Consider the following 24,698-nt stretch of genomic DNA (forward strand, 5'->3'; position numbering starts at 1 on the left):
AAAAGAACAACTCCTTTCCACTACCCCCTCCCTAAGAAAGTAGAAAAGAATTTCACTTGGACGGTTTTAAAGTAGAGAGCAAATCTGCTCTGCTCACACTCGCCCTTGGTGTCAAATCATTATTTATGTAACAAAAACTTTAACATAAATGAAAACAATGTAATGTGTAGAATGGTAGTTAGGCCACAGGCTCAGAGACACAAAGATCTGGGTTTGAATCCCTCTCTCCTGCCTATTGTGGTGGTTTGAGGCAGAGGACTTTACCTCTCTAAGCTTCAATTTCATGGAGATAACAATAGTACTATTTCCCAGAACTGTTTTAAGAAGTGGCTGAAATAGCCTAAAAAGGAACGAGATCATGTCCTTCGCGGGGACACGGATGGAGCTTGAAGCCATTATCCTCAGCAAACTAACGCAGGAACAGGAAACCAGACACCGCAGTTCTCACTTACAAGTGGGAGCTGAACAATGAGAACGCATGGACACAGGGAGGGGAACAGCACACACTGAGGCCTGTGGGGGCGGGGGGAGAGGGAGAGCTTCGGGAATAGCTGATGGATGCTGGGCTTAATACCTAGATGTTGGGTTGATTTATGCAGCAAATCACCGTGGCACACATTTACCTATGTAACAAGCCTGCATATCCTGCACATGTACACTGGAACTTAAAATAACAGTTGAAGAAAGAAAAAGAAATTGTAAATGTAAATGTAAACTAAAAGGTAAAAATAAAAGTGCAGATCACAGTGTCTAGAACCTACCAAGTGCTCAGTAATATCATTGGTTTTTATTGAGCACTCCACATATGAAATATTCAGAAAATGCTGTAGACTCTGTTAGGAATCCTATCATGCTGCTATTTCTATTTCGATGCCTAGTGCATGCTGGGTTTTTGTTTCTTTGATTAATTCTTTCATTTCTAACTTGACTTAGTTTTCCTTGACGATCTGGTCATTCTTCATGCAGACTTCTTTTGAAAGACTCATCCACATTCTAGTAACTTTGGGCTGAGTTTAAGCTGGCTCACTTTTCACCTTTCAGCCCTTCTGTGTCAATCCCTGTGTCAGTCTAGGAGGCCTGTCTTTGCTCACATTTGTTCAGCCCTTTGCCTTTTTGTCTGCCAACTATCTCTCCTTTCTAAGGCAAAGATTGATTCTAAGACAGAGACAGAAGATTCTTTTTCAATGCCTACAAGCCAAAATATTTTATTTTGCTTATGTCCCTGATAAGGGACTCCATGGTGACCTGCTGGCCCTGAGAGATGGCAGGGCCAAGATTCTAACAACAGGAATAATAATTCTTGACTCTACAAAATAATCTGTGACTCTGCAAAAATGTTTTCATGACCTCTCCCTATGCGTACCAAGATGATAAAGATATGGCAACATTCCCTAAAAAATGAATTGCAATTATACTGGGAGATTTAAATTGAACTTAGTATTAGTAACTGACGAATTGACTATTGAATTTTTTAGGAAATCATCAAACTCAGGTTTAGATGCAGTTATAAGTAATTCAGAGAAAATAACTCATTTTCAGGTCATTCTAGGAATTAATCAGACCAGCCAGCCCCAGGGGGACCATGTTTCCTTTTTCTCACTTCAGAATTGACACATGATTCTGCACCAGGCTTGCTGTCAAAGGGGATTCCCCTACAAAGACTAAATAACATAAATTTTAAGTGTCATTTCTTAGACTGCAATGAACCATGAACTTTAGCACACTATAACTAAAACATTGCTTTTGTTGTCCTGTTGGTGGAAGATTTAAGGAGGGTTAAATTTTTGTCCATTTCTTTTTTTTTTTTTTTTGAGATGAAGTCTCCCTCATTGACCAAGCTGGAGTGCAGCCGCATGATCTCGGCTCACTGCACCTCCCGGATTCAAGCGATTCCCATGCCTAACCTCTTGAGTAGCTGGGGTTACAGGCGCCCGCCACCATGCCCAGCTAATTTTTGTATTTTTAGTAGAAACAGGGTTTCGCCATGTTGGCCAGACTGGTTTTGAACTCCTGACCTCAGGTGATCTGCCTGCCTTGGCCTCCCAAAGTCCTGGGATGACAGGCGTGAGCTACCGCACCGGGCTTATTTATTTTCTTTCAACATTTGTTTTATTTTCATATTACTAAAATAGTTCAGGTATGTTCCACTAATGAAAAATCTGGGAAAAAAATAGAGTACAAAGTACAAAGAAAGAAAAATCATGAGCTATAAGTCCACTGTTCATATATTAACATTTTAACACTTTCACCCAAATCTTGCTTCTTTGCAATATTTTTACATAGTTGAAAAAGTTATGTTCCTCCTTTTTTGACTTAGCATTACATCATGAGAATATTTCCATAAATATCATTTTATTGATGACATTTCTTTATATACCACCATGTGTTCAACCATTCTGATAACTAGGATTATAATATTTATTTTAAATTAATGATTCTTTTAAAAACTCACTTTCACTTTATAAAATTCAGAAAATGCACAAAGCATAAAGAAGAAAAGACAAATTAGCGATTAAATTTTTAAGCGTGGCTGTGGCAACTTGAAGACTGATATTGATAACTGCCATTTAATGCAATCATATTTTTAACGCTAATACAACAAACAAAAAGTCAGTATGTTATAGTCACCACTTAATAGGTTCAGAGGTCATAGAGCTGGTGGGTTCAGAGATACAGATTTTGAACAGATCTATCTGACCCCCAAACTGTGTTTTCTCTTGGCTAAATTACACTGACCTTCCCATAATTACCTCCACCATCACCTCTACCACCATCATCTCCAACCACCATCTCCACCATCTGTACTGTCACTTCTACCATCACTTCCTCAACCACCTCCACCATATCTACCATCACTTCTACCATCTATCACCTCCACCATCACCTCTAACCACCATCTCCACCACCACCTCAACCACCACCTCCACCATCTCCACCACCACCTCAACCACCACCTCCACCATCTCCTCCACAACCACCTCCACCATCTCTACCATCACTTCCACCATCACCTCTACCACTCCAACCACCATTTCTACCATCTCCATTACCACCTCCACCATCGCCTCTACAACCACCTCTACCATCTCCACCGTCACTTCCACCATCACCTCCCCTGCCACCACCAATTCCACCACCACGCCCTTTATCTCCACCTCCACCCCTACCACCAAGTATTGCCACCCCTTTCACTTTATGACCTAGGGATTTTTCTGATCCCTGTTCTACACACGCTTTCTTTATACCTTCATATTCTCCTCTCCTGCTTCACTCTGACTTTTTCTAACCTTCACTTTTTAAAGTGCCTGAGTAACAGAGATAAAGCAATGGCTTTCCTACCACATTCATTTTATGAATTATCCCAGTTATTCATTCATTCAACAAATATTTACTGAGAGCAGGCACTGTTCTGAGCACTTGGGAGCACAAGTAACTCCTCCATTTGCAGGATTCTCTTTAAGGCTGAAAAGCTTATTTTTTAGGATTTTTCTTCACACACACACACACACACACACACACACCATTTGCCACATTAGACCTACTTGCAAATTGTTAACCTGTACTTCATTTATCAGCTCACACTGCAGAGCCTCCAAGCTGGATGGAAAGCAGAAGTGAGCTGTTGATTCAAAAGGATACACGAGTCAAAAGGAAAGTCTCAGGCAATAGTCATGAAGTAATTTCTTATCTCTTATTGCCACAGCAAACTACCGCAGGAAAGAACTTCCTATTTCCATACTCTGACGATGTATATTTGCTTAACACAGCTTGCCTGAAATAGTTCATACATGGACCCACTCCAGAAAAGACACTTGATTTATAAAAAGAGGAATGGAAGAAAATTAAAAGGTAAATTAAAGAATGAGTTCATCAACACATACACAAACTTACACCCTTTTCCTCCTCGCTTGCATGATGTGAGCAGAAAGAAATGCATGTTCTTTCTTTTTGTGTTTTCTTCTTTATTTTATTTTATTTTGAGATGGAGTCTTGCTCTGTCGCCCAGGTTGGAGTGCAGTGGCGCAATCTAGGCTCACTCTAACCTCCGCTTCCCAGGTTCAAGCAATGCTCCTGCCTCAGCCTCCCAAGTAGCTGGGATTACAGGTGCATGCTCCCATGACCAGCTGATTTTTGTATTTTTAGTAGAGACAGGGTTTCACCATGTTGGCCAGGCTGGTCTCAAACTCCTGACCTCAGGATCAACCTGCCTTGGGCTCCCAAAGTACTGGGACTACAAGTGTGAGCCACCACACCTGGCCTTCTATTTCTATTTTCTTTTATTTTCCTTTTTTTTTTTTTTTTTTCCTGTAGAGATGAGGTCTCATTACGTTGCCCCCAGGCTGGTCTCAAACTCCTGACCTCAAGTGATCCTCTCGCCATGGTCACCCAAAGTACTGGGATTACAGGCATCAGCCATCGTGCTCAGCCCTCTGTTTCTATTTTCTACATAAAATAAATAACTAAATAGAAATTAGACTATCAAGGACAGCACTAGGAACACATAGGCCACTCAAGACTAATAAAGTCCACTGCCGTAGTCAAAGATGCTTCAGTGGGTTATAATTCTGCCTCCTATAATTAAATTCTTTCACATACACCCCAACAAAGAAAAATCAGGTGCCCCAGACACCCTTACTAAAAGCCTCTGAACCAACAACACCTAGCTGTCATTTTCATACCAGAGATATTGTGTCAACCCCAAGACCTTTATGAAAGAGTAAAATGCCCCCCAGCTGCCTCCACGCAAAGGAAGCTCCCCCACAAAGAACACACTTTCTCAAAAGAGGGCGGCCCCAGAGCGCTTCCCACAATGAACTCCTCAGGACCCAAACACACGCTGAAAAGTGCTTTTCTAAATCAAACCTGTGGTCTGCAGTCTAAACACCTATCAAGACAACACCCATTTAAGAAACACAAAAGCACGGTGAGTATACAACTCTCTCCTCTTTCAAAGCTTTCACAGAATTAGAGAATCTTTAGCACCTGGCTTCCCAGATTACAGAGAGCTTAGTGAATATCATATCCCCAAAGCCACATTTCCTACCTCACTACTCTAAGGAGAGTTCTAGGGTATCCATTGCTTTGCCATCTTGATCTGTCAAGCAATTACCTCTCACACATCAGCCAAGGAGTGACGTTACTTACATGCAATACAAAGAGAGTAAATCCAAGAGTAGTCTCTTTATTTCTGGATTCTGAAGCCTCATAGTACTCTGAGGCTAAGCTTGAGGATTCTACTCAAAGCAGCCTTAGCTCTGGAGGCTCAGTCAACCCAGAACTAACATTCAAAGCTGATCAGAGAGTAAAGCTCTTTCGAAAGAAGAGGAAGTGTCATCTCCACTTCCTCAATCCTATTGCTCTTCCTTCTCATTGTTATCAAACTCTTCCTGGATGCCCATATCCAGGACAAAGTACATGTAAGGCAAGCACACCCCATCTGCCTGACTTCATTGATCACTAAGCACTGCCCCCAGTGTGCTCATTTGCTGAGCACATTGGCAAAATAGTTCATGGTTCTGCTTTCCTGTTTTGGAGGCAAGAATGTTCATTTACAGGGCATGGAGGGTAAGATGATCTGCAGAGTCATTCTCAGCATTTTTGGGTGAAATGCCACTTCAACCCCTTAGGTTCAATCTTCTTTCAGATTTCCCTCTTTCCTCCTTTCCTAATCATTCCTAATGCTCTCATAAACAGAGGGTACACACACATTTGCAAAAAGTATTTTAGGAGAAAAATAAGTCTTAGCCTGCCATCTTTTGCAGTACACATAGTAGAGTCTCTAACTTCAAAACTTTTCGTTCCCACACTGGAAAAGGAAAATGGCAGGCTGAAAGTCAGAGATATTCCATCTTATTACAAACAAATTCCTGCCCTCCCAATCTCCCTTTCAACACCAGCTTCTTGGTTCTCCATACCTTCTTGGGAAATGAATACAGTCTCACTCTATTTATATTCTGCTCTCAAATAAATCGTTAAAAATGGGCGCATGACCAGTGCAATCTTCCAAATGTGGTACCTAAATTTTAGCATGTGTATTGGTTACTTTTCACTGCTTAGCAAATTACGCCAAAATTTAGTGGCTTAAAACGACAAACATCTATTATCCCATGGTATCTGTGGGTAAGGAATCCAGGCCTAGGTTAGCCAGTGGTCCAGCTAAAGATCCCCCTACAAGGCTGCAATCAAAGTGTGGGCTGGAACTGCAGTCATCTCAAGAACTCAATGAGGGAAAGAAGCTCTTCTAAGATCGCTCATTTGGTTGTTGGTAGGATTCAGTTTCTTGGGGATGATTGGACTGGGGGTCTCAGTTCAATGCCACCTATTGCCTGGAGGCCATGCTAAGTCCCTTGCCACATGGACTTCTGCTTAGGGCAGCTTCATATCATGGCAGCTAGCTTCATTAGCAAAAGCAAGCAAGAGTGAAAGAGAATGAGAGAGAGTTGAGTGAGAGCAAGATGGAAGTCACTTCTGTAACTTAATCTCAGAAGGGACAGTCTATCACTTTTGCCATACCCGATTTATTAAAAGCAAGTTACTTGGTCCAATCTCCACTCAAGAGGAGGGGATTACACAAGATGTAAATTCTGGGAGGCGGGGATCAAAGGGATCTTAGAAAGCTGCCTACTAAAGCATGTAAAACGTTTATCCAAACTCAAGTTGCATCTGTCAAACCAAATGTTAACAAAAGGGAAGAATCATTTAAAGATAAAGTCATAAAATACAGTGATAATATTGAAAGAGTATCTGAAATATTAATATAATACTATAGCCCAATACTAGCCCATACTAGTCAATACCAAGATCACACTGCTCAGACCTGGGAAACTAATGACTCTTGTTCTTCCATCTCCAAGAAACAGACAAATAGCATACAAGCAAAAACCTAAACTAAACTATACAACGAGAGCTGGGCAGGGTGGCTTATGTCTGGAATCCCAGCACTTTGGAGGCTGGGGGAGGGGTATCTGTTAACTTCGGGAATTTGAGACCACCCTGGGCAACATAGCAAGACCCTGTCCCAAAAAAAAATAAATAAATTTAAATGTTTAAAAAACAACAACTCCAAAACTAGCCTAGAATCTGGATGGTAGCTGATACAATTTCAATAAAAAGAATAACTTTTCACCTAATTACAAGACTGAGAAGGCCTCAAAGGAGACATAGCATCAAACTTTTCTGATTGGGTATATATAGTCACCTTAAGCAGTCATCCCATTAGGATCAGAATTCCCTGACACATGGTCTTCCTCCTCCTGCACTCAATGTGTGTGCCCCTTCCTAAGGATGGCCCGTCCTAAGAATGACTACATTGCCTGTAGTCTCCACCAATCCCACATGTTACAAACAGAGACCACCTCTTCCATCATCCTTTGTAAGCATGATTTGCTTAGACCAGGCCTAACAGAAGGTCTGTTTCATGGCCTGCAGACAACTGGGGGCAAAGAAGAGAGGGCCATTCTGGGTGGAGAAGTAAATAATTCGGTTGACCTTAGATCTTCCAAATTTCAAGATGTGTGCTAATGTCCCACACAGGCACTGCTGTCACGTGATCCCAAAGGATAAAGGCAACACATTTCTTTTCTTTCTTTCTTTCTTTTTTTTTTTTTTTTTTTTTTTTTTGAGACAAGAGTCTCACTCTGTGGCCCTGGCTGGAGTTCAGTGGCACAATCTTGGCTCACTGCAACCTTTGCTTCCTGGGTTCAAGCGATTCTCCTGCCTCAACCTCCCTAGTAGCTGGGACTACAGGCATGCACTATCACACGCGGCTAATTTTGGTATTTTTAGTAGAGATGGAGTTTCACCATGTCGGCCTGGCTGGTCTCAAACTCCTGACCTCAAGTGATCCACCCAAGGCACAACTTTTGAAAGCAAAACAGAAATCTTCTGTATGGCATGTTTTGTATGTCCACTTTTTCAGAAGATTTCAAAGTTACAGATTAAACATGGCCTGTACCCCAATATACTCTATGCCTCAATTCAAATGCTGATAAAAAAGTAAAAGTAAAATGTTACTTTTACTTTAGGAAATTTTTCTTAAAATATGTTAAAAGTAAATAATGTTGTTGGAAGAGCAGAGAAAGAGAACATGTAACTAAGTTATTAATGCTATTTGGTAAAAGCTCTTGCCCTTGAGGAATAAATAATAGTTTGAAAATACTTCAGTTTCTGGTTTCAAACTTTTTCACATTTTCTTTATAGTCCTGTCTTTCCTTCCTTCCTTGCTTCCTTTCCTTTTCTTTATTTTTTTTTTTTTGTTTTGTTTTGTTTTGTTTTTTGTTTTGTTTTGAGACAGGGTCTTGCTCTATTGCACCAGGAGGCTGGAGTGCAGTGGTGCGATCATGGCTAATCGCAGCCTCGACCTCCCAGGCTCCAGAGAGCCTCCCATCTCAGCCCCCTAAGTGGCTGGGACTACAGGCATGAGCCACCACACCTGGCTAGTTTTTGTATTTTTTGTAGAGACAGGGTTTTGCTATGTTGCCCAGGCTGGTCTCGAACTCCTAGACTCAAACAATCTGTCTGCCTTGGCATGAGCCATCACATACAGCCTTCTTTACATTCATTTCACAGGATGATTGCTATAGACTAAATGCTTATGTCACCTAAATATGTATGTTGAGGCCGGGCATGGTGGCTCACGCCTGTAATCCCAGCACTTTGGGAAGCCGAGGAGGGCAGATCATGAGGTCAGGAGTTCGAGACCAGCATGACCAACATGGTGAAACCCCGTCTCCACTAAAAATACAAAAATTAGCTGGGCGTGGTGGCTGGCACCTGTAATACCAACTACTTGGGAGGCTGAGGCAGGAGAATTGCTTGAACCCAGGAGGCAGAGGTTGCAGTGAGCCAAGATCGCACCACTGCACTCCAGCCTGGGCGATAGAGCAGGACTCCATCTCCAAAAAATATATATATATTTTTTATATACATATAACATATTCTATATTATATATATTATGGACCTTTGGGGAGTGATTAGGTCATGAGGACAGTGACCCATGAATGGGATTAATTTCCTTATTAAAGAGAACCTGGAGATCTGCCCACCCCTCCACCATGTGAGGACAGGGCCAGAAGACAGCCACCTATGAACCAGGAAGCAGGTCCTCACCAGACACTGAATCTACTGGTGCCTTGGTCTTGGATGTCCAGCCTCCAGAACTGTGAGAGATAAATGTCTGTTGTTTGTAAGCCACCCAGGCTATGGTGTTTTGATAGAACGGCTTGAACGACTAAGACGAAAATAAAATGTAAATTGAATCTGCGGAGGAGTGAAAAAATAAAAGAAGATGCTGTATATTTTGAGCAGGAACAAAATGAAGGTTCTCTCCGTGGCTTCTTGTTTGTGTACACTTCTATTTCTGGAAGTGTTGCCTCATCTTCTCCCTAAATTGACTTGTCTTCTAGTTCCCTGCTTTATGTAGAAAAAAAAAAATGGTACTAGGTGTTATTAAAGGAATTTAGTGGCATCAATAGCATGGCCTGGCTTCTCACCAGACATTTAGATGCCATCATCAAAGACATCCTCAAAAGACATGTTATTTACATTTATGGGGCCAGATTAGAGCCACTTAAATTCTTTGAGTAAAAATCACCTGATTTGTAGAATTAGAATAATCCTCAAAGCGGCTGGACTGTCAGTTCAAGATGGTGGGCTGACCACAGATTTGCTCCCTCCCCAAAGACTCTGTTAAAATGATGAGAAAAGTATAAAAAAATATATAGGGCCGGGCGTGGTGGCTCACGCCTGTAATCCCAACTCTTTGGGAGGCCGAGGTGGACAGATCACGAGGTCACAATATCGAGACCATCCTGGCTAACATGGTGAAACCCCGTCCCTACTAAAAATACAAAAACTTAGCTGGACGTGGTGGCACAAGCCTGTCATGGCAGCTTCTCGGGAGGCTGAGGCAGGAGAATCGTTTGAACCCGGGAGGCGGAGGTTGCAGTGAGCGAAGATCACGTCACTGCACTCCAGCCTGGGTGACAGAGCGAGATTCCATCTCAAAAGAAAAAAAAAAGATATAAACCCACAATAACCCAAAAAAAGGAGGAAAAGCATCAGAACTTGAGAGAGCACAACAGATTTCTGGCAGCCTGAAAGCCGATGGAGTCGCAATAACAGATGGAGGCAGGCAGGGGAACCACAATATCCCATTAGTTAGCAGAACATGGCATTGGAGGAAATTGTCCGCGTGCGGTGCTGAATCCCTGAGAGGACCGGAACTCAAGCCAGGAGAAGTTAAGAGAGCTAAATGAGTGATAGAGGGACAGGACTGAAAACAGGAAGAATAATTAAAAGTCTGTAAGAACTCAGCCGCTCCCATGCCCCTTTCAAATCTCTCTGTCCACCCAGCCTCTGCACAACAAACACACACAATTCCAACCCCGGGCAGCATACCGAAGATTTGTCTCTACACACAGTGAAATCATGCAGAGAATACAGGCATTGTATGTGGATATGGGCACTCCAGAGTCAGAATTCCACATTCTGGCATAAGAGTCTCATCTAGCATGTGCTAGATGATGTGCTTCTTTTTTGTTTGTTTGTTTGTTTGTTTGTTTGTTTGTTTGTTTTTCTGAGACAGAGTCTTGCTCTGTCCCGCAGGCTGGAGTGCAGTGGCGGGATCTCGGCTCACTGCAAGCTCCGCCTCCCGGGTTGAAGCTATTCTCCTGCCTCAGCCTCCTGAGTAGCGGGGATTACAGGCGTGCGCCACCACACCCAGCTATGTTTTGTATTTTTAGTAGAGACAGGGTTTCACCATGTTGGCCAGGCTGGTCTCAAACTCCTGACCTCAGGTGATCTGTGCACCTCGGCCTCCCAAAGTGATGGGATTATAGGTATGAGTCACCAGGCCTGGCCTAGATATGCTTCTAATCAGTATCCTTAGAGACAGTCCTGAAGATACTGTATCCATTAAAAAGAACAGGATGCTAAGAAAGGTAAATAATCTGAAAACAAGAAAGACCCCTTGGATATTGCAAATGTAATTGTTAAATAAAGATTTGGATGGACAGGTTGGATGACAAATTCAAGTGAAATTTTCAGGAAATATTATTCAATGACAAAGTCAAAGAAATAACATTAAGGATCCCCCTGAAGTCCAAGAATATTTAGATTAAAAAGTCTCATTGAGTGCCTAAGATGAATTTCAAGTCACTGCAAAATTTCCGAGCTCCAGAAATAAAGAGAAAATCTTAAAATCTCCCAAGCACAGAAAATAAGTCACTTTCACAGAAACAAGGAATTAAAGAACTCCAGATTTCACAGAAGTAGCATTAAGGGTTAGAGGGTCAGCGAGCAAAGCCTTCAAAGTTCTGAAGGATTTATATTTCACCCTAGAATTTTATGTTCATTCATCCAGTGTATTAGTACATTTTCACACTGCTAGAAAGAACTGCCAGAGACTGGGTAATTTATAAAGGCAAGAGGTTTAATTGACTCACAGTTCAGCATGGCTAGGGAGGCCTCAGGAAACTTACAATCACCGTGGAAGGTGAAGGGGAAGTAAGGCACCTTCTTCACAAGGTGGCAGGAAGGAGAAGTGCTGAGTGATGGCATAAGAGCCCCTTATAAAACCATCAGCTCTCATGACAACTTGCTCTCACGAGAGCAGCATGGGGGAAACCACCTCCACGATTCAATTACCTCTACCTGGTGTTTCCCTTGACACGTGGTGATTATGGGTATTACAATTGGGTGGGGACACAAAGCCTAACCATATCATTCAGCAAATATTTTTGAGCACCGGTCTAGGCAGTGGGGAGGCAGCAGTGAACCAAAGAACGTCCTGCCCTCAGGGAACTTCTTTTCTCACACTCAGATCAGGATGGTGTGCTCTCTACACAAACTAAGAAAGTAAAATATAAAGTGTTAGGTAGAAATAAGTGCTAAGGAGGAAAAATAAATCAGAAGAGGAAATATATAGAGTCTAAGGAGAGGCTAAAAATTAGATGGGGAGGCCAGCGAAGGACTCACAAAGGTGACCTCTGAGTGACAGCCTGGAGGAAGTGAAGGCGTGAGCTGTGTAGACAGCTAAGGGAAGAGAGATCAGTCAGACAGAGCCCCAAATGCAAACATCCTGCCACCCCCAGAGCCTCTTGGTGCCACAGGAATAGCATGGGGGCAGGTGTGGCTGGAACAGAGCAGAACGGGTCAGAGATGGAGAGGGGAGCCAGGGAATCCATGGTTATGGTTAGGTCCTATGGGGATCATTGTGAGAACTTGGGTTTTTGACTCTGACCAACTAAAGCAGGAGCTGACAAACTATTTCTGGAACAGGCCAGATAGTAAATATTTTAGATTTTGTGGGCCAGTCTCTGTTCAGTTACACAACCCTGCCGTTGTGGTATCAAAGCAGCCATAGATAACATGTAAAAGAACAGCTGTGCTCTAATAAAACTTTATTTAGGGCCACTAAAATTTGAACTGCCTATAATTTTCACGCATCACAAAATCTTCTTCTTTTGAATTTTTTTAAGCATCTAAAAATGTCAAAAACTGTCATAACTTACCAGCTGTACAAAAGGAGGCAGCAAGTCAAAAGTGGCCCATGGAGAGTAGGTTGCTGATCCCTGAACGAAAGCATCAATTAGGTGTGAAGGTAGAACATGCTCGTTTTCAGATGCATCAGAGCTGACTCAGAAGGATGACTGCCCACATACCCTTTCTTTTATTTTTATTTTTATGTTTCGAAACAGAGTCCTGCTCTCTTGCTCAGGCTGGAGTGCAGTGGCACGATCTCAGCTCACTGCAACCTCTGCCCTCCAGGTTCAGCGATTCTCCTGCTTCAGCCTCCCAAGTAGCTGAGATTACAGGCATCCGCCACCACACCTGGCTAATTTTTGTATTTTTAGCAGAGACAGGGTATCACCATGCTAGCCAGCCTGGTCTCACACTCCCTGCCTTTAGTGATCCTCCCATCTCGGCCTCCCAAAGTGCTGGTTTTACAGGCAAGAGCCACTGTGCCCAGCCTCCACATACCTTCCTAGGAAGTTACTTGATGACGGACCCCAGCAAAATAAGGGAGTAAACTAAAAAATGGAAGTGGTGGAATCCAGGAAAGAGAAGACTCAACCTGGGAGTGCTGCAAAGGGAAATCCTTGGATGGGAATCAGGCAGCTGAATCAGACAGCAAACATCAGCATGGAGCTCGGTAAGAGACAAAAAGGTTCCAAAAGCAAAGTATTCAAGGGAAAATGGAGTCACAGAGCATGATACCACCCCTGAAATTATGGAGTAACCAATATGGGCAGCGCAGCCAAAGAAAGAAAAATAGAAAAACAATTAGAAAACATCAAGAAATAACAATAAAAGCAGTAAAGGAACAGAATGGAATTACTCTATACTGTTCGGCTTGTGAAGTTAATCATAATTTTTATAGTCATAATAATGCAATACTCACAACTGATTTTCAACTTTGAGGATCAAGGTCTGGAGAAAACATGTAAGACAAGAAGACACTGTAAGTGGCAGAGTGTGGTGGCTCGCAACCATAATCTGAACTTTGGGAGGCTGAGGCAAGAGGACTGCTTTAGCCCAGGAGTTCAAGCCAAGAATGGGCAACGTAGGGAGACACTGTCTCTATATATATTTTAAAGAAAAAAAAAGAGAAAAGATTAAGACAATATAAACATTAAAGTATGCTGGACTCTGATGGCAGCCACTAGCTACTGAAAATTAAGCTTTAGCTAATTACAATTTAGTGAAATAAAAATTCAGTGCCTTGGTGGCATCAGCCACAGTTCGAGTGCTCAGTGACCGCTGGTGTCCAGGATCTCCCATCTTGCACAGCACAGACGTGGAGCATTTCTCTTCCACTGGAAAGTTCCTTTGGAGAGCCCTGGGGGACTTGAGAGGTGGCAAGAGAGGTTTGAGAGCCAACTTACAATTTGCGGATTTTAAGTTGGCCCTCAAACTTACAGGAGATTCTCCGCAAGCAAGAAACAAGTGGGAGCATATTATTTTAAAAGCTACCCAAGTAACTGACGAGCACTAACCGGGAAGTTAATTATAACACACAAAATGTGTGTGATCAGCTTGGCGTGGAGAGAGCTGCAGCAGGAAAAGGCGGCTTTCCTCTTTGTTTCCCCTCCCTGGAGCCCCCCGGGATCTCCAATTGTCCCTGTTTAGCAAAAGTTGGTCCATCCTACAAGGTTTAGCCCTGATGTTCGGATGTTACTTCCTCAGTGAAGCGTTCCCCATCCCTCAAATTTAGCCCCTCCCTCATTGTTCTCCCAGCATCCCATGCATGTCCCCAGTGCACATTGTCCTGTGTTATTATAACCATGTAGAAGCAGGGCATGCAACATGTATTCTCAAGGTCCCGGTCCTTAGAAGGGCCCTGTGCTTCGTTTAATGCTCTGCAGTCGCTCTTGAAATATTGAATAATTTATGAATAAGAGGTTTCCTACTTTCATTTTGAACTGGACCCCACGAATTATGGAGCCCTCCTGGTTTTAAGTTTGCCTCTCTAGCTGGACTGTCAGCTCTCTGAGAGCAAGGATGCATCATTTTTGAGTTTGTATCTTCATGATCTAGCACAGGGCCCTCAGTAAAATGACCGTTTTCCCTAACTCATACTTAGCTATATTTTTCTTGTGAGGGCTGTAATTTTTTGTACTCCAAGATCCAAGGACATAATCCATCTCTCAGAAAAGCTATGGTTTGTAGGCTATTGGGAGCCTCTCTCACACCATCCATAAACCGTTTCTGACTTTCTCTGATGCCTGAAATGCCATAATTACAGTTTTAGTCTTTCTTTTTTAAGGCGTTTCCTTCTCTTGCACCACCAGTCTCTCTGGGAGAGGTGGCCTTTAAGCTTCGCTATTGAACTTCAACGAATATGAATTTGTCAGATCCCTTTAGTTTAGACAGAAACAACCCCATCCCCAAAGCAGACAAATCATTTTAAGTTCACACTTTGAACACATAACACACAGCTGTTACTGATTTGGGATGACGCTGGTAAGACACGTAGACAAATAACTCAAACAGCTTTCAAGCCTCAGCCACTACAAATCAGCAAAGTGAAAATTTTAATGTCATACATGAAAATATATCAATATTCAAGATTTTCTTGAAGAATTTATAGTCTCCAACACATGTAATATCATCTTGAATTTATGTCTGAAACATTTTCTCATCTTTCCCACTAATCAGGTATAAAAACCCTTCCCTGTTTTATTCACTCTTGGATGTATCTGTGGAATATGTGCTAAAATCTGGGGGCTTTGCATCTATGAAAGAAGGAGAGTGAAGACAACCAAGCAGATGAGGAGGGGCAGTGTGTGACAAATGCTGTGTGCCTGATGCTGCATAGAAGGATCCTGAGAGAGGCCAAGGCGGGCGGATCACGAGGTCAGGAGTTCAAGACCAGCCTGGCCAAGATGGTGAAACCCAGTCTCTACTAAAAATACAAAAATTACCCAGGCATGGTGGCAGGTGCCTGTAATCCCAGCTACTTGGGAGGCTGAGGCAAATAATTGCTTGAACCTGGGAGGCGGAGGTTGCGGTGAGCCGAGATCGTGCCACTGTACTCTAGCCTGGGCAATGAAGTGAGACTCTGTCTCAAAAAAAAGGGACTCTGAGAGGTCAGGGATGGAAGAAGGGAATTTGGCAGGCTGTCCTTCATGGAGGACACAGCATAGACCCTGATCTTGAAGCACAGATGAGATACTGAACTGACAGGGGGAGAAGGAGCAGGAGATGACAACCCCTAACGTGAATAAAGGCTCAGATCAGCTGGTTGACGATCAGCTCAGTGGTTCTTACTGGGCTGGCACAGCCTCCTAATGGGCATTTTAGAGGTTTGTGTGGGATTTTTTTGTCACAGAGATTGAGAGTTGTTCCTGGCATTTGCAGGGGGTAAGATGGGTGGGTGGTGATGGTGGTAATGGTAAAGGGCATTTGATTTCCCTGAAAACAAAGGACAGTCCCTCATAACAAAGAATTATCCTATGTCCCACACAGTTTCTAACATCCCGCCAGATACCTGTATTCATTTGGCCCTTGAACAACATGGCAGTTAGAAGCACTGATCCCCTGAGTAGTTGAAAATCCACATATAACTTTTAACTCCCCCAAAACTTAACTTCTAATAGCCTACAGTTTACCAGAAGCCTTATCGATAATGTGAATAGTCAATTAACACATATTCTATATGTTTCATGTATAATACACTGTATTCTTGCAATAAAGTAAGCTAGAGAAAAGAAAATGTCATTAAGAAAATCATAAGGAAGAGAAAATATATTTACTATCCATGACATGGAAATGGATTATCATAATGGTCTTCATCCTTATCATCTTCTCGTTGAATAAGCTGAAAAGGAAGAGGAGTTGGTCTTGCTGTCTCAGGGTGGCAGAAGTGGAAGAGCTGAGAAAATGAAAGGGAGACAGGAGAGGAAGGCACACTCAGTGTAACTTTCGCAGAAAAAAAAATCTGCCTCTAAATGGATCCATACAGTTCAAACCCATGTGATTCAAGGGTCAGCTGTAATATGAAGAGTATGGAAGGTTTAACTGACTCTAGAAACAAAGTCTTTTTGCATGGTTTTCACTATATATACATTGTTCCAGGAATGCTACTTTCATAGTTTAAAATATATCTTGTAAACTTGTCTTATTTGGCAATTTACAAAGAATTGTTGACCATTTCAGAAATCACATTAGCATGATAGCCCTGATTATGAGTCTTGTAACGATCTGCATTATAGCAGCTGTCCCATTCACTGTGATTTGACATGTACATATGAATATGGTTAGTTAAATATTACTTCAAATGTTAAATTATTTTTTATTTTTTATTTTTTTTGAGACGGAGTCTCACTCTGTCGCCCAAGCTGGAGTGCAGTGGCCGATCTTGGCTCACTGCAAGCTCCACCTCCTGGGTTCACGCCATCCCCCTGCCTCAGCCTCCGGAGTAACTGGGACTACAGGCACCCGCCACCACGCCCAGCTAATTTTTTTGTATTTTTAGTAGAGACGAATTTCACTGTGTTAGCCAGGACTGTCTTGATCTCCTGACCTCGTGATCCGCCCACCTCGGCCTCCCAAAGTGCTGGGATTACAGGCATGAGCCACCACACCTGGCCAATAATTTTTAGAAGTATCACCAATGTTTAGCTGAATATTAGCCTTAAATCAAAACTTATTCATTATAAATTAGAGTCTGACTATTTCATTTGTTTTCCTAGTGTGGTCATGTCTAAGCATTTATACATTAAAATACTGTAGATATTATTTTATTACTGAATGACTTTTGTTTCTCCTATATATATCTCCTATATATATAAACACACACACACACACACACACACACACATATATATATATTTATTTTGAGGCTGAGTTTCGCTCTTGTTGCCCAGCTGCAGTGCAATCGCGTGGTCTCAGCTCACTGCAAGCTCCACCTTTGGGGTTCAAGCAATTCTCCTGCCTCAGCCTCCCAAGTAGCTGGGATTATAGGTGCCCACGACCACGCCCAGCTAAGTTTTGTATTTTTAGTAGAAAGGGGGTTTCACTGTGTTGGCCAGGCTGGTCTTGAACTCCTGACCTCAGGTAATCCATCTGCCTCGGCCTCCCAAAGTGCTGGGATTACAGGTGTGAGCCACTGTGCCTGTCCTGTCCTTTATATTTTATTTACAGCAGTAAGAGCTAATGGATATAGAATGCGTATTACGTGCCATTCACATTCTAAAAGCTGTGCATATTGCTTACCTATCTTCTCAATAACTCTATGAGGCAGGTACTATTGTTACTCCCTTTTCAGAGATGAGAAAAGTAAGGCACAGAGAGGTCACTTGCGTGAGATCCCATGGGTAGTAAATGGCAGAGGCTGGATTCAAGCCTAGCCAGGCTGGCTCCAGACCTCGTGCTTTCAGGCAAATTACTGTATATCACTATGTTGTTGTTGTTGTTTGGCTTGCGTGTTGGCAGATTATATTATTTATGAATTTTATTTCAAAATAGCAAAGAGGGCATTTCAACATATATTTGATGATGGAACGGGAAGCACTGAGAACCATTGGCTGCAAATTGAGGCTAACATGAAGGAGCAGGAAGTGAGAATTAAAACGAAAGGGGCAGCTGAGGGCTAGGCTGAGACTCACCCCAGTGTCTAACTCAGGAGTATGGAAGTGAGGTGTGTAGGTTGCCAGCCTCCTTGAAGAAAAAGCATTCTGAACATCACGAATTTTGCTGACATTCTATCATTTCTCTATGCAGAAATATTCTTTTTATTAAAAGAAACAAGATTCTCAAAGGCAAGGACTTTCTTTTCTTTTAAACTTCAAACCTGCAGGTGCAACGTATGGCACGTTATGGCCAAGGAATGTTGTTTGAATTCATTATCTTTTCCAAAAGTAAAGACTAGAGTGCACATGTTAGTCTTTCCTCCTCTGTGTTCCTCTATGTTTTGCCCTTCATACACTTATTAGGAAAAACAACAGCTCCATTCTGATATCATTGGGTGACTGTATCAGCCTAACATATCTGTATTCCCAAGAATGCCAAGGTTTAAAAGAGTCACTTTCTGTTTCAGTAAATGAGATAGTAATTGGAGCAATTTTAGCATGGATCATTGCATAACATTGACCTCTTGGCTAATAAATCCCAGAGAGTGTGCAATACTGTTGGGTAAGATCTTTGTTTTACCATTTCTGAATCAAGCCTTACTCAGAGATGATCAGAAGACCACCCCCAGGTCAGGATGCAATACCTGGACTATTTTTACCTCCCTCGGTTTTGAGGACATGACTGAGCTAAGATTCTGCTGGTGATGTAAAGACCCAACCAACACCTATGAGCCCCGAGTCAGGCTGTTATTTGTTAGTGAAGCAGCCTTTTGGCCAGTAGGGATCTCATCTCTAACTCATACAGGCTTCTCCTAGTGTATCCTTTGTTCAGTAGGGATTTCATCTCTCACTCATACAGGCTTCTCCTAGTGTATCCCTTGTCCAGTAGGGATCTCATCTGTCACTCATACAGGCTTCTCCTAGTGTATCCCTTCTTACAACATGTAGTGCGGTTCTGCTAAGCACTCTCTCCCCAGCTCCTGCTTTTCCAGATAAGATTGTGCTTTTTGTAGACTGACACTCCCAGGGAACCATCAAGTGAGTGTGCACATTGACATGGCCTAAGAAAAGGCTCAGCTTCCCTGCACCTTCTAGACCACGAATGCCACCAGCCAGGCAGTTCAGGAGCCTGCAAAGATGAATCATCCTGGAGGCGTGATAAGAAGAGACTTGCACAAACTGGATGATCAAAGAATCGGAAACAGGTAAATGAAGTAGGTGCTGAAAATATTTTCAAGTATGTATCTGGAATGGGGTTTCCAGTATAGATGATTTGTCAGATTTTCAAGATGTTACTAGCAGCTAGGGTTAGTGTAACAGGAAGTCAAAGTGTTATAGATCAAAGATTCATCAAAAAGTAAGGAGGAATTATTTACAGCTCCTTCAATTTCTACAGTTCCAGCAATTTACTATATTGTAAATTGAGGTGCTTCTATGATTATAATTCCACCTACACTCTAAATTGCTAGAAGTGAGAGTCAGTATCTTGTTCATAATGTATCTCACAATGCATAGCACATAGTAGGCACTTCATAAATATTATTGAAACAGTAAAGATGGAAGAAGTGAAAAAGATGTAAAGGGATATATATTAAGTTCCTATTGCTCTTCTAACAAATTACTGCTAATTTAATGGCTTCAAACAGACATCCCCAGCCTCTGGGCCACAAACCAGTATTGGTCCATGGCCTGTTAGATCTAACAGGGTGTCACGGCAGGAGGTGAGTGGCGGGTGAACCAGCGAAGTTTCATCTGTATTTACAGCCACTCCCCATTGCTGGCATTACCACCTCAGCTCCACCGCCTGTCAGATAAGTGGTGGCATTCGATTCTTACAGGTGCAAGAACCCTGTTGTGAACTGCGCATGTGAGGGATCCAGGCTGCGCGCTCCTTATGAGAATCTGATGCCTGATGATCTGTCGTTCTCTCCCATCACCCCAAGATGGAACTATCTAGTTGCAGGAAAACAAGCTCAGGGCTCCCACTGATTCCACTTTATGGCAAGTTGTATAATTATCTCATTATATATTATAATGTAATGATAATCGAAATAAAGTGCACAATAAATGTAATGCGACTGAATCATCCCCAAACCATCTCGTCCACACTAGTCCGTGGAAAAATAGTCTTCCATGAAACTAGTCACTGATGCCAAAAAGGTCGGGGACCAATGGCTTAAAACATCACAGATTTATTATTTTACCATTCTGGAGGTCAAAGTCTAAAATGGACTGGCAAGGGTGTGCTCCTGGAGGTAGTGGGAGAGAATCCATCTCCTTGTTTTTTCCAGTTTCTAGAAGCTGCCCGCATTCCATGGCCCATTGCCCCATATCACTCTGGTCTCTGCTTCCATTGCCTGTCACATCTCCTCCTGTGACGCTGATGTTCCTGCCTCCCTCTTACAGGGACCCTTGTGAGTACACTGGACCCACTGGGATAGTCCAGGATAATCTCTCCATCTGCAGCATCCCTTTTGCCATGTAAAATAATATCATCACAGGTTCTAGAATGTGGATATCTTTCCAGGGTGGTAGAGGCGGGCACTATTCGGCCTACAAGCACTCTACCAGGGCAGACTTTCTCCCCTTACCTAATTCCAATAGTTCCTAATACCTGCTTGGACATTCCATGAGTAGCTGGATATCATCAAGCCCCAGAATGTAAGAAAAGATAATGTTTCCAAATCCCTAGCTCAGTTTATATCAACAGTCAAAGCAGAGGAGACACTTGATTTTTCCAGACCCTTTACTTTCCTCACAAATAAATCACCAAGATTTATCACGTCAACTATCTAATATTTCTCAAACTTCTCTCCTTCTTCCAATCCTGCCACCTCACTTCACCTTCAGGCCTCATTTTTGCCAGAATTGCAATAGCGATCTGGGTAGTCTCCCCACCTCGAAGTGAATTTCCCCCACCCCTTCCTCCAAGAGGCTCTGCAGTCTCTTTAAAAGGCAAACCTACCACTCCCTTGGAGCCAAGCACAGCACCCTGAGACATTTATTGAACAGAATTGGTGATAATAGACATTGATTTGAAACAAACCAGATCCTATTATCTTTGATTTACTTCAGTCCTCATCTGTGAGGGACTATTTTGATTGGACTTCACCCACTACCTGTGGCAGTTTTGTAAGGAAGCCTATTTCTCTGGCAAATTAATTCATGCATAATACACACAAATCATATTTATAATAATAGCTTTCTAAGATTAAAAGGCACATCACAAAAGAAATACATGAACTCCTCAGCCTGGACTAAACCAATCACTGCCACCAAGTGGCCAATGTTGTCATTGGAGCCCAAAAGCACAAGGACATAACAGTTTCTTCCCTTCGTTTGTTCTGTTCCAGCCTCCGGTGCATAACGAACGCTATGGAATGTATCCAAGACCCACATCAGAACAGCAAGGAGCTGAGGTTTACAGGAGTAATTAACAGGATTTTTATATCTAAGCAGGAAAAAAGAAGTAAAAATACTTGTGAGTTTCACCATAGAAATTCGTTATTTTTTCCTTCTGCTTCTTTCCATTTCAACTTTATAAACACAGCGTTGCCTTGTTTATTGACAGTAAAAGGGATATGACATTTGGAAAGGTCATTTTCAAAGTAACTCAAGAGTATGTCTTTAAGAACTAAAACATATTTTTTAAATTTAGCCACATATAATGGGCATGTATAGATGCCCCCCTCCCTGCAACAGGAGTTTGAACAAAATGATGTGCTGTATGTCTTGGTGCAGCCTGAAAGGCCAGTAGCTGCCAAGAAGGATAACTTATTTGGTGTCACAGTGTAAATTCACCACAGTCCAGGGGCAGGCCCATCCTTGCAGGCACAGAAACTCTGTTTTGTCTCTGCCTTGGGATTTTCTGTCCACAGGGATGCCGGCTTAGCCTAATCAAGTCACACACAAAAACCAGAAAGCAACGTACATATTTGTTTAAGATAACAAATATAGCACATCATATATTGACGTTAGTTTGACTGCTGTTTTCTGTCTGTATCAGGGGTTGGGGTTAGGGATAGAAGTAAAGAGGAGGGGGAACCAGAGATGTCCATGTCAGAGAGAAGCAGAGAGCTGGGTTGCACAGTTCATTCTGATGCCGTTTCTGTTCTCGTTCTAGTTTACGCGGCTTAGCAACATGCCTCCTTTTTCTGGGTAATTAACATGAGTCTCTGTTCCTTACAAACCAGAGAATGAGCTTAAAAGACTGTTAAACACGTAATTATCTCTAATTATGCCGAGTTTAAACAAATGGCTCTTACGATGTTCCCATCTGTAAAACTGATATGCCGATTCCTGCTTAAGACTTAGAGGTCTTGTTTAAGAAACTCGAAATGACTCTGATTCTCATATCCTAATTCCTACTTTACATCAGACACTTATTCTGACATTTAAAAAGACAGGCTGGAAACTGTCATTCTTGAAGAAATAGCTATAGAATAGCCTCTCTAAGCTACTTGGGAATACCAGAATATCAGAACAGCAGTTCTTTACAAACTGCTAATATACACCTTGTAAAATACTGACCGTACTAATGGTCATAGCATCATAATGGTAACATCGTTCATTTTCCCTTTTACACAGGTCCTACCTATTATCCTTTGTGTATTTGCTACTCTCTTGTTTGGACCTACTTAGGATTTTCAATTGTTTATAGTAATATTGTGGTATATTCAAATTGTAATACTTGCTAAAAATCCAAGTTATCAAGTCCCTTTCAGACACAGCTAGTAATTCAGGAAATTTCAGGAAATTTCTGAAGCACAAAATGTTCACCTATGACCTTTCGATGATTATGCAATTACAGCCTCAATATGTACTAAATATGGGTTGTCAAGAAGCCAGGAAATCCAGGTAGCAGCAAAGATTGAAATGAGCTAAAATGTAGCTGTGACTTTTTTTTTTTTTTTTTTTTTTTTTGACATGACATCTCTTACTCAAATAAGGGGGAAGATTTTTACAAGTTAATGATAATTGAAATAAAAATTGAGAATCATAACCAAACTAGTCAGGTTCATGGTTTATGCAGGCTGCATCAGCCAGACAGCAGAGAAGAAGGAGAAGGACATACCCCAAAAGGGACTGGAGCCTGGAACGCACCCCCTGCACCCCCTACAAGTTTGGCAAAAAAAAAAAAAAAAAATACCCAGAACTTAAAGTCATTTAACTCTCTAGTTAACTGTCAGTAATTGCTGAACTGTCTTGGTGCAGCCTGTAATCCAAGCACTTTGAAAGGCCGAGGTAAGAGGATCACTTGAGGGCAGGCGTTCAAGACCAGCCTGGGCAACATAGCGAGACCCTGTCTCTACAATAATTTTGAAAATTAGCGAGGCATGGTGGTGAGCACCTGTATTCCCAGCTACTCAAGGGGCTGAGGTGGGAGGATTGCTTGACCCCAGGAGTTCGAGGCTGCAGTGAGCTAAGATCATGCCACTTCACTCCAGCCTGGGCGACAGGGTGAAACTCTGTCTTTAATGAAATCTCACTTAGAAAAGTTTCTCCCACTTAGATGTAAGACCTCAAATTATAAAAATCCTAGAAGAAAACCTAGGAAATATTCTTCTCAATAGTGGCCTTGCCAAAGAATTTATATAGTTAAGTCCTCAAAATCAATTATAACAAAAACGAAAATTGCCAAGTGGGACCTAATTAAAATAAAGAGCTTCTGCACAGCAAGAGAAACTATCAAAGGAGTAAACAGACAGACTGGAGAATGAGAGAAGGTATTTGCAAGCTATGCATCCAACAAAGATCTAATATCCAGAATCTATAAGGAACTTAAATCAACAAGCAAAAAACAAATAACTCCACTAAAAAATGAGCAAAGAGGCCAGGCGCGGTGGCTCATGCCTGTAATCTCAGCACTTTGGGAGCCCAAGGTGGGCGGATTGCCTGAGCTCAGGAGTTCTAGACCAGCCTGGGCAACATGGTGAAACCCCATCTCTACTAAAAATACAAAAATTAGCCAGGTGTAGTGGTGCATGCCTGTAATCCCAGCTACTCAGGAGGCTGAGGCAGAGAATTGCTTGAACCCAGGTGGAGGTTGCAGTGAGCCAAGACCGCACCACTTCACTCCAGCTTGGGGGACAGAGCGAAACTCCATCTCAAAAAAAAAAAAAAAAAGTGAGCAAAGAGCATGGACACCTCTCAAAAGAAGACATACATGTGGCCAACAACCATAGATAAAAATGCTCATCATCACTAATCATCAGAGAAATACAAATCAAAACCACAATGAATCCTGGCGCGTTGGCTCAAGCCTGTAATTCCAGCACTTTGGGAGGCTGAAGTGGGCGGATCACTTGAGGTCAGGAGTTCGAGACCAGCCTGGCCAACATGGTGAAACCCTGTCTCTACTAAAAATACAAAAAATTATCTGAATGTGGTAGCATGAACCTGCAATCCCCAGCTACTGGGGAGACTTAGACAGGAGAATCACTTGAACCAGGGAGGTGGGGGTTGCAGTTAGCCGAGATTGTGCCACTGCACTCCAGCCTGGGCGACAGGGCAAGACCCTATATGAAAAAAAAAAAAAAAAACACACACACACACACAATTCTGTACCATATCACACCAGTCAGAAATGGCTTTTGTTAAAAGCTATTTGGTTAAAAGACAAA

At 42.2% G+C, this 24,698-nt stretch overlaps 1 protein-coding gene across 7 annotated transcripts in view; it reads right to left on the minus strand.

The window, feature by feature from the left end:
* The window catches only part of IPCEF1 (interaction protein for cytohesin exchange factors 1), a 201,867-nt gene extending 196,587 nt beyond the window's left edge, over positions 1 to 5,280 (minus strand). For 5 of the 7 annotated variants that reach the window (XM_045391349.3, XM_015448996.4, XM_074037303.1 and 2 more), the window contains exon 1: positions 5,146 to 5,280. The gene's annotated coding sequence lies outside the window, so the exon portion shown is untranslated. Of the gene's footprint in view, positions 1 to 3,542; positions 3,653 to 5,145 lie in introns of those variants that run through there. The other 2 variants (XM_045391347.3, XM_045391346.3) reach the window with 1 other exon arrangement.
* Between the last annotated feature and the right edge of the window lie 19,418 nt (positions 5,281 to 24,698).

This window comes from Macaca fascicularis, chromosome 4, assembly GCF_037993035.2.
Source record: "Macaca fascicularis isolate 582-1 chromosome 4, T2T-MFA8v1.1".
Classification (NCBI taxonomy): Eukaryota; Metazoa; Chordata; class Mammalia; order Primates; family Cercopithecidae; genus Macaca; species Macaca fascicularis.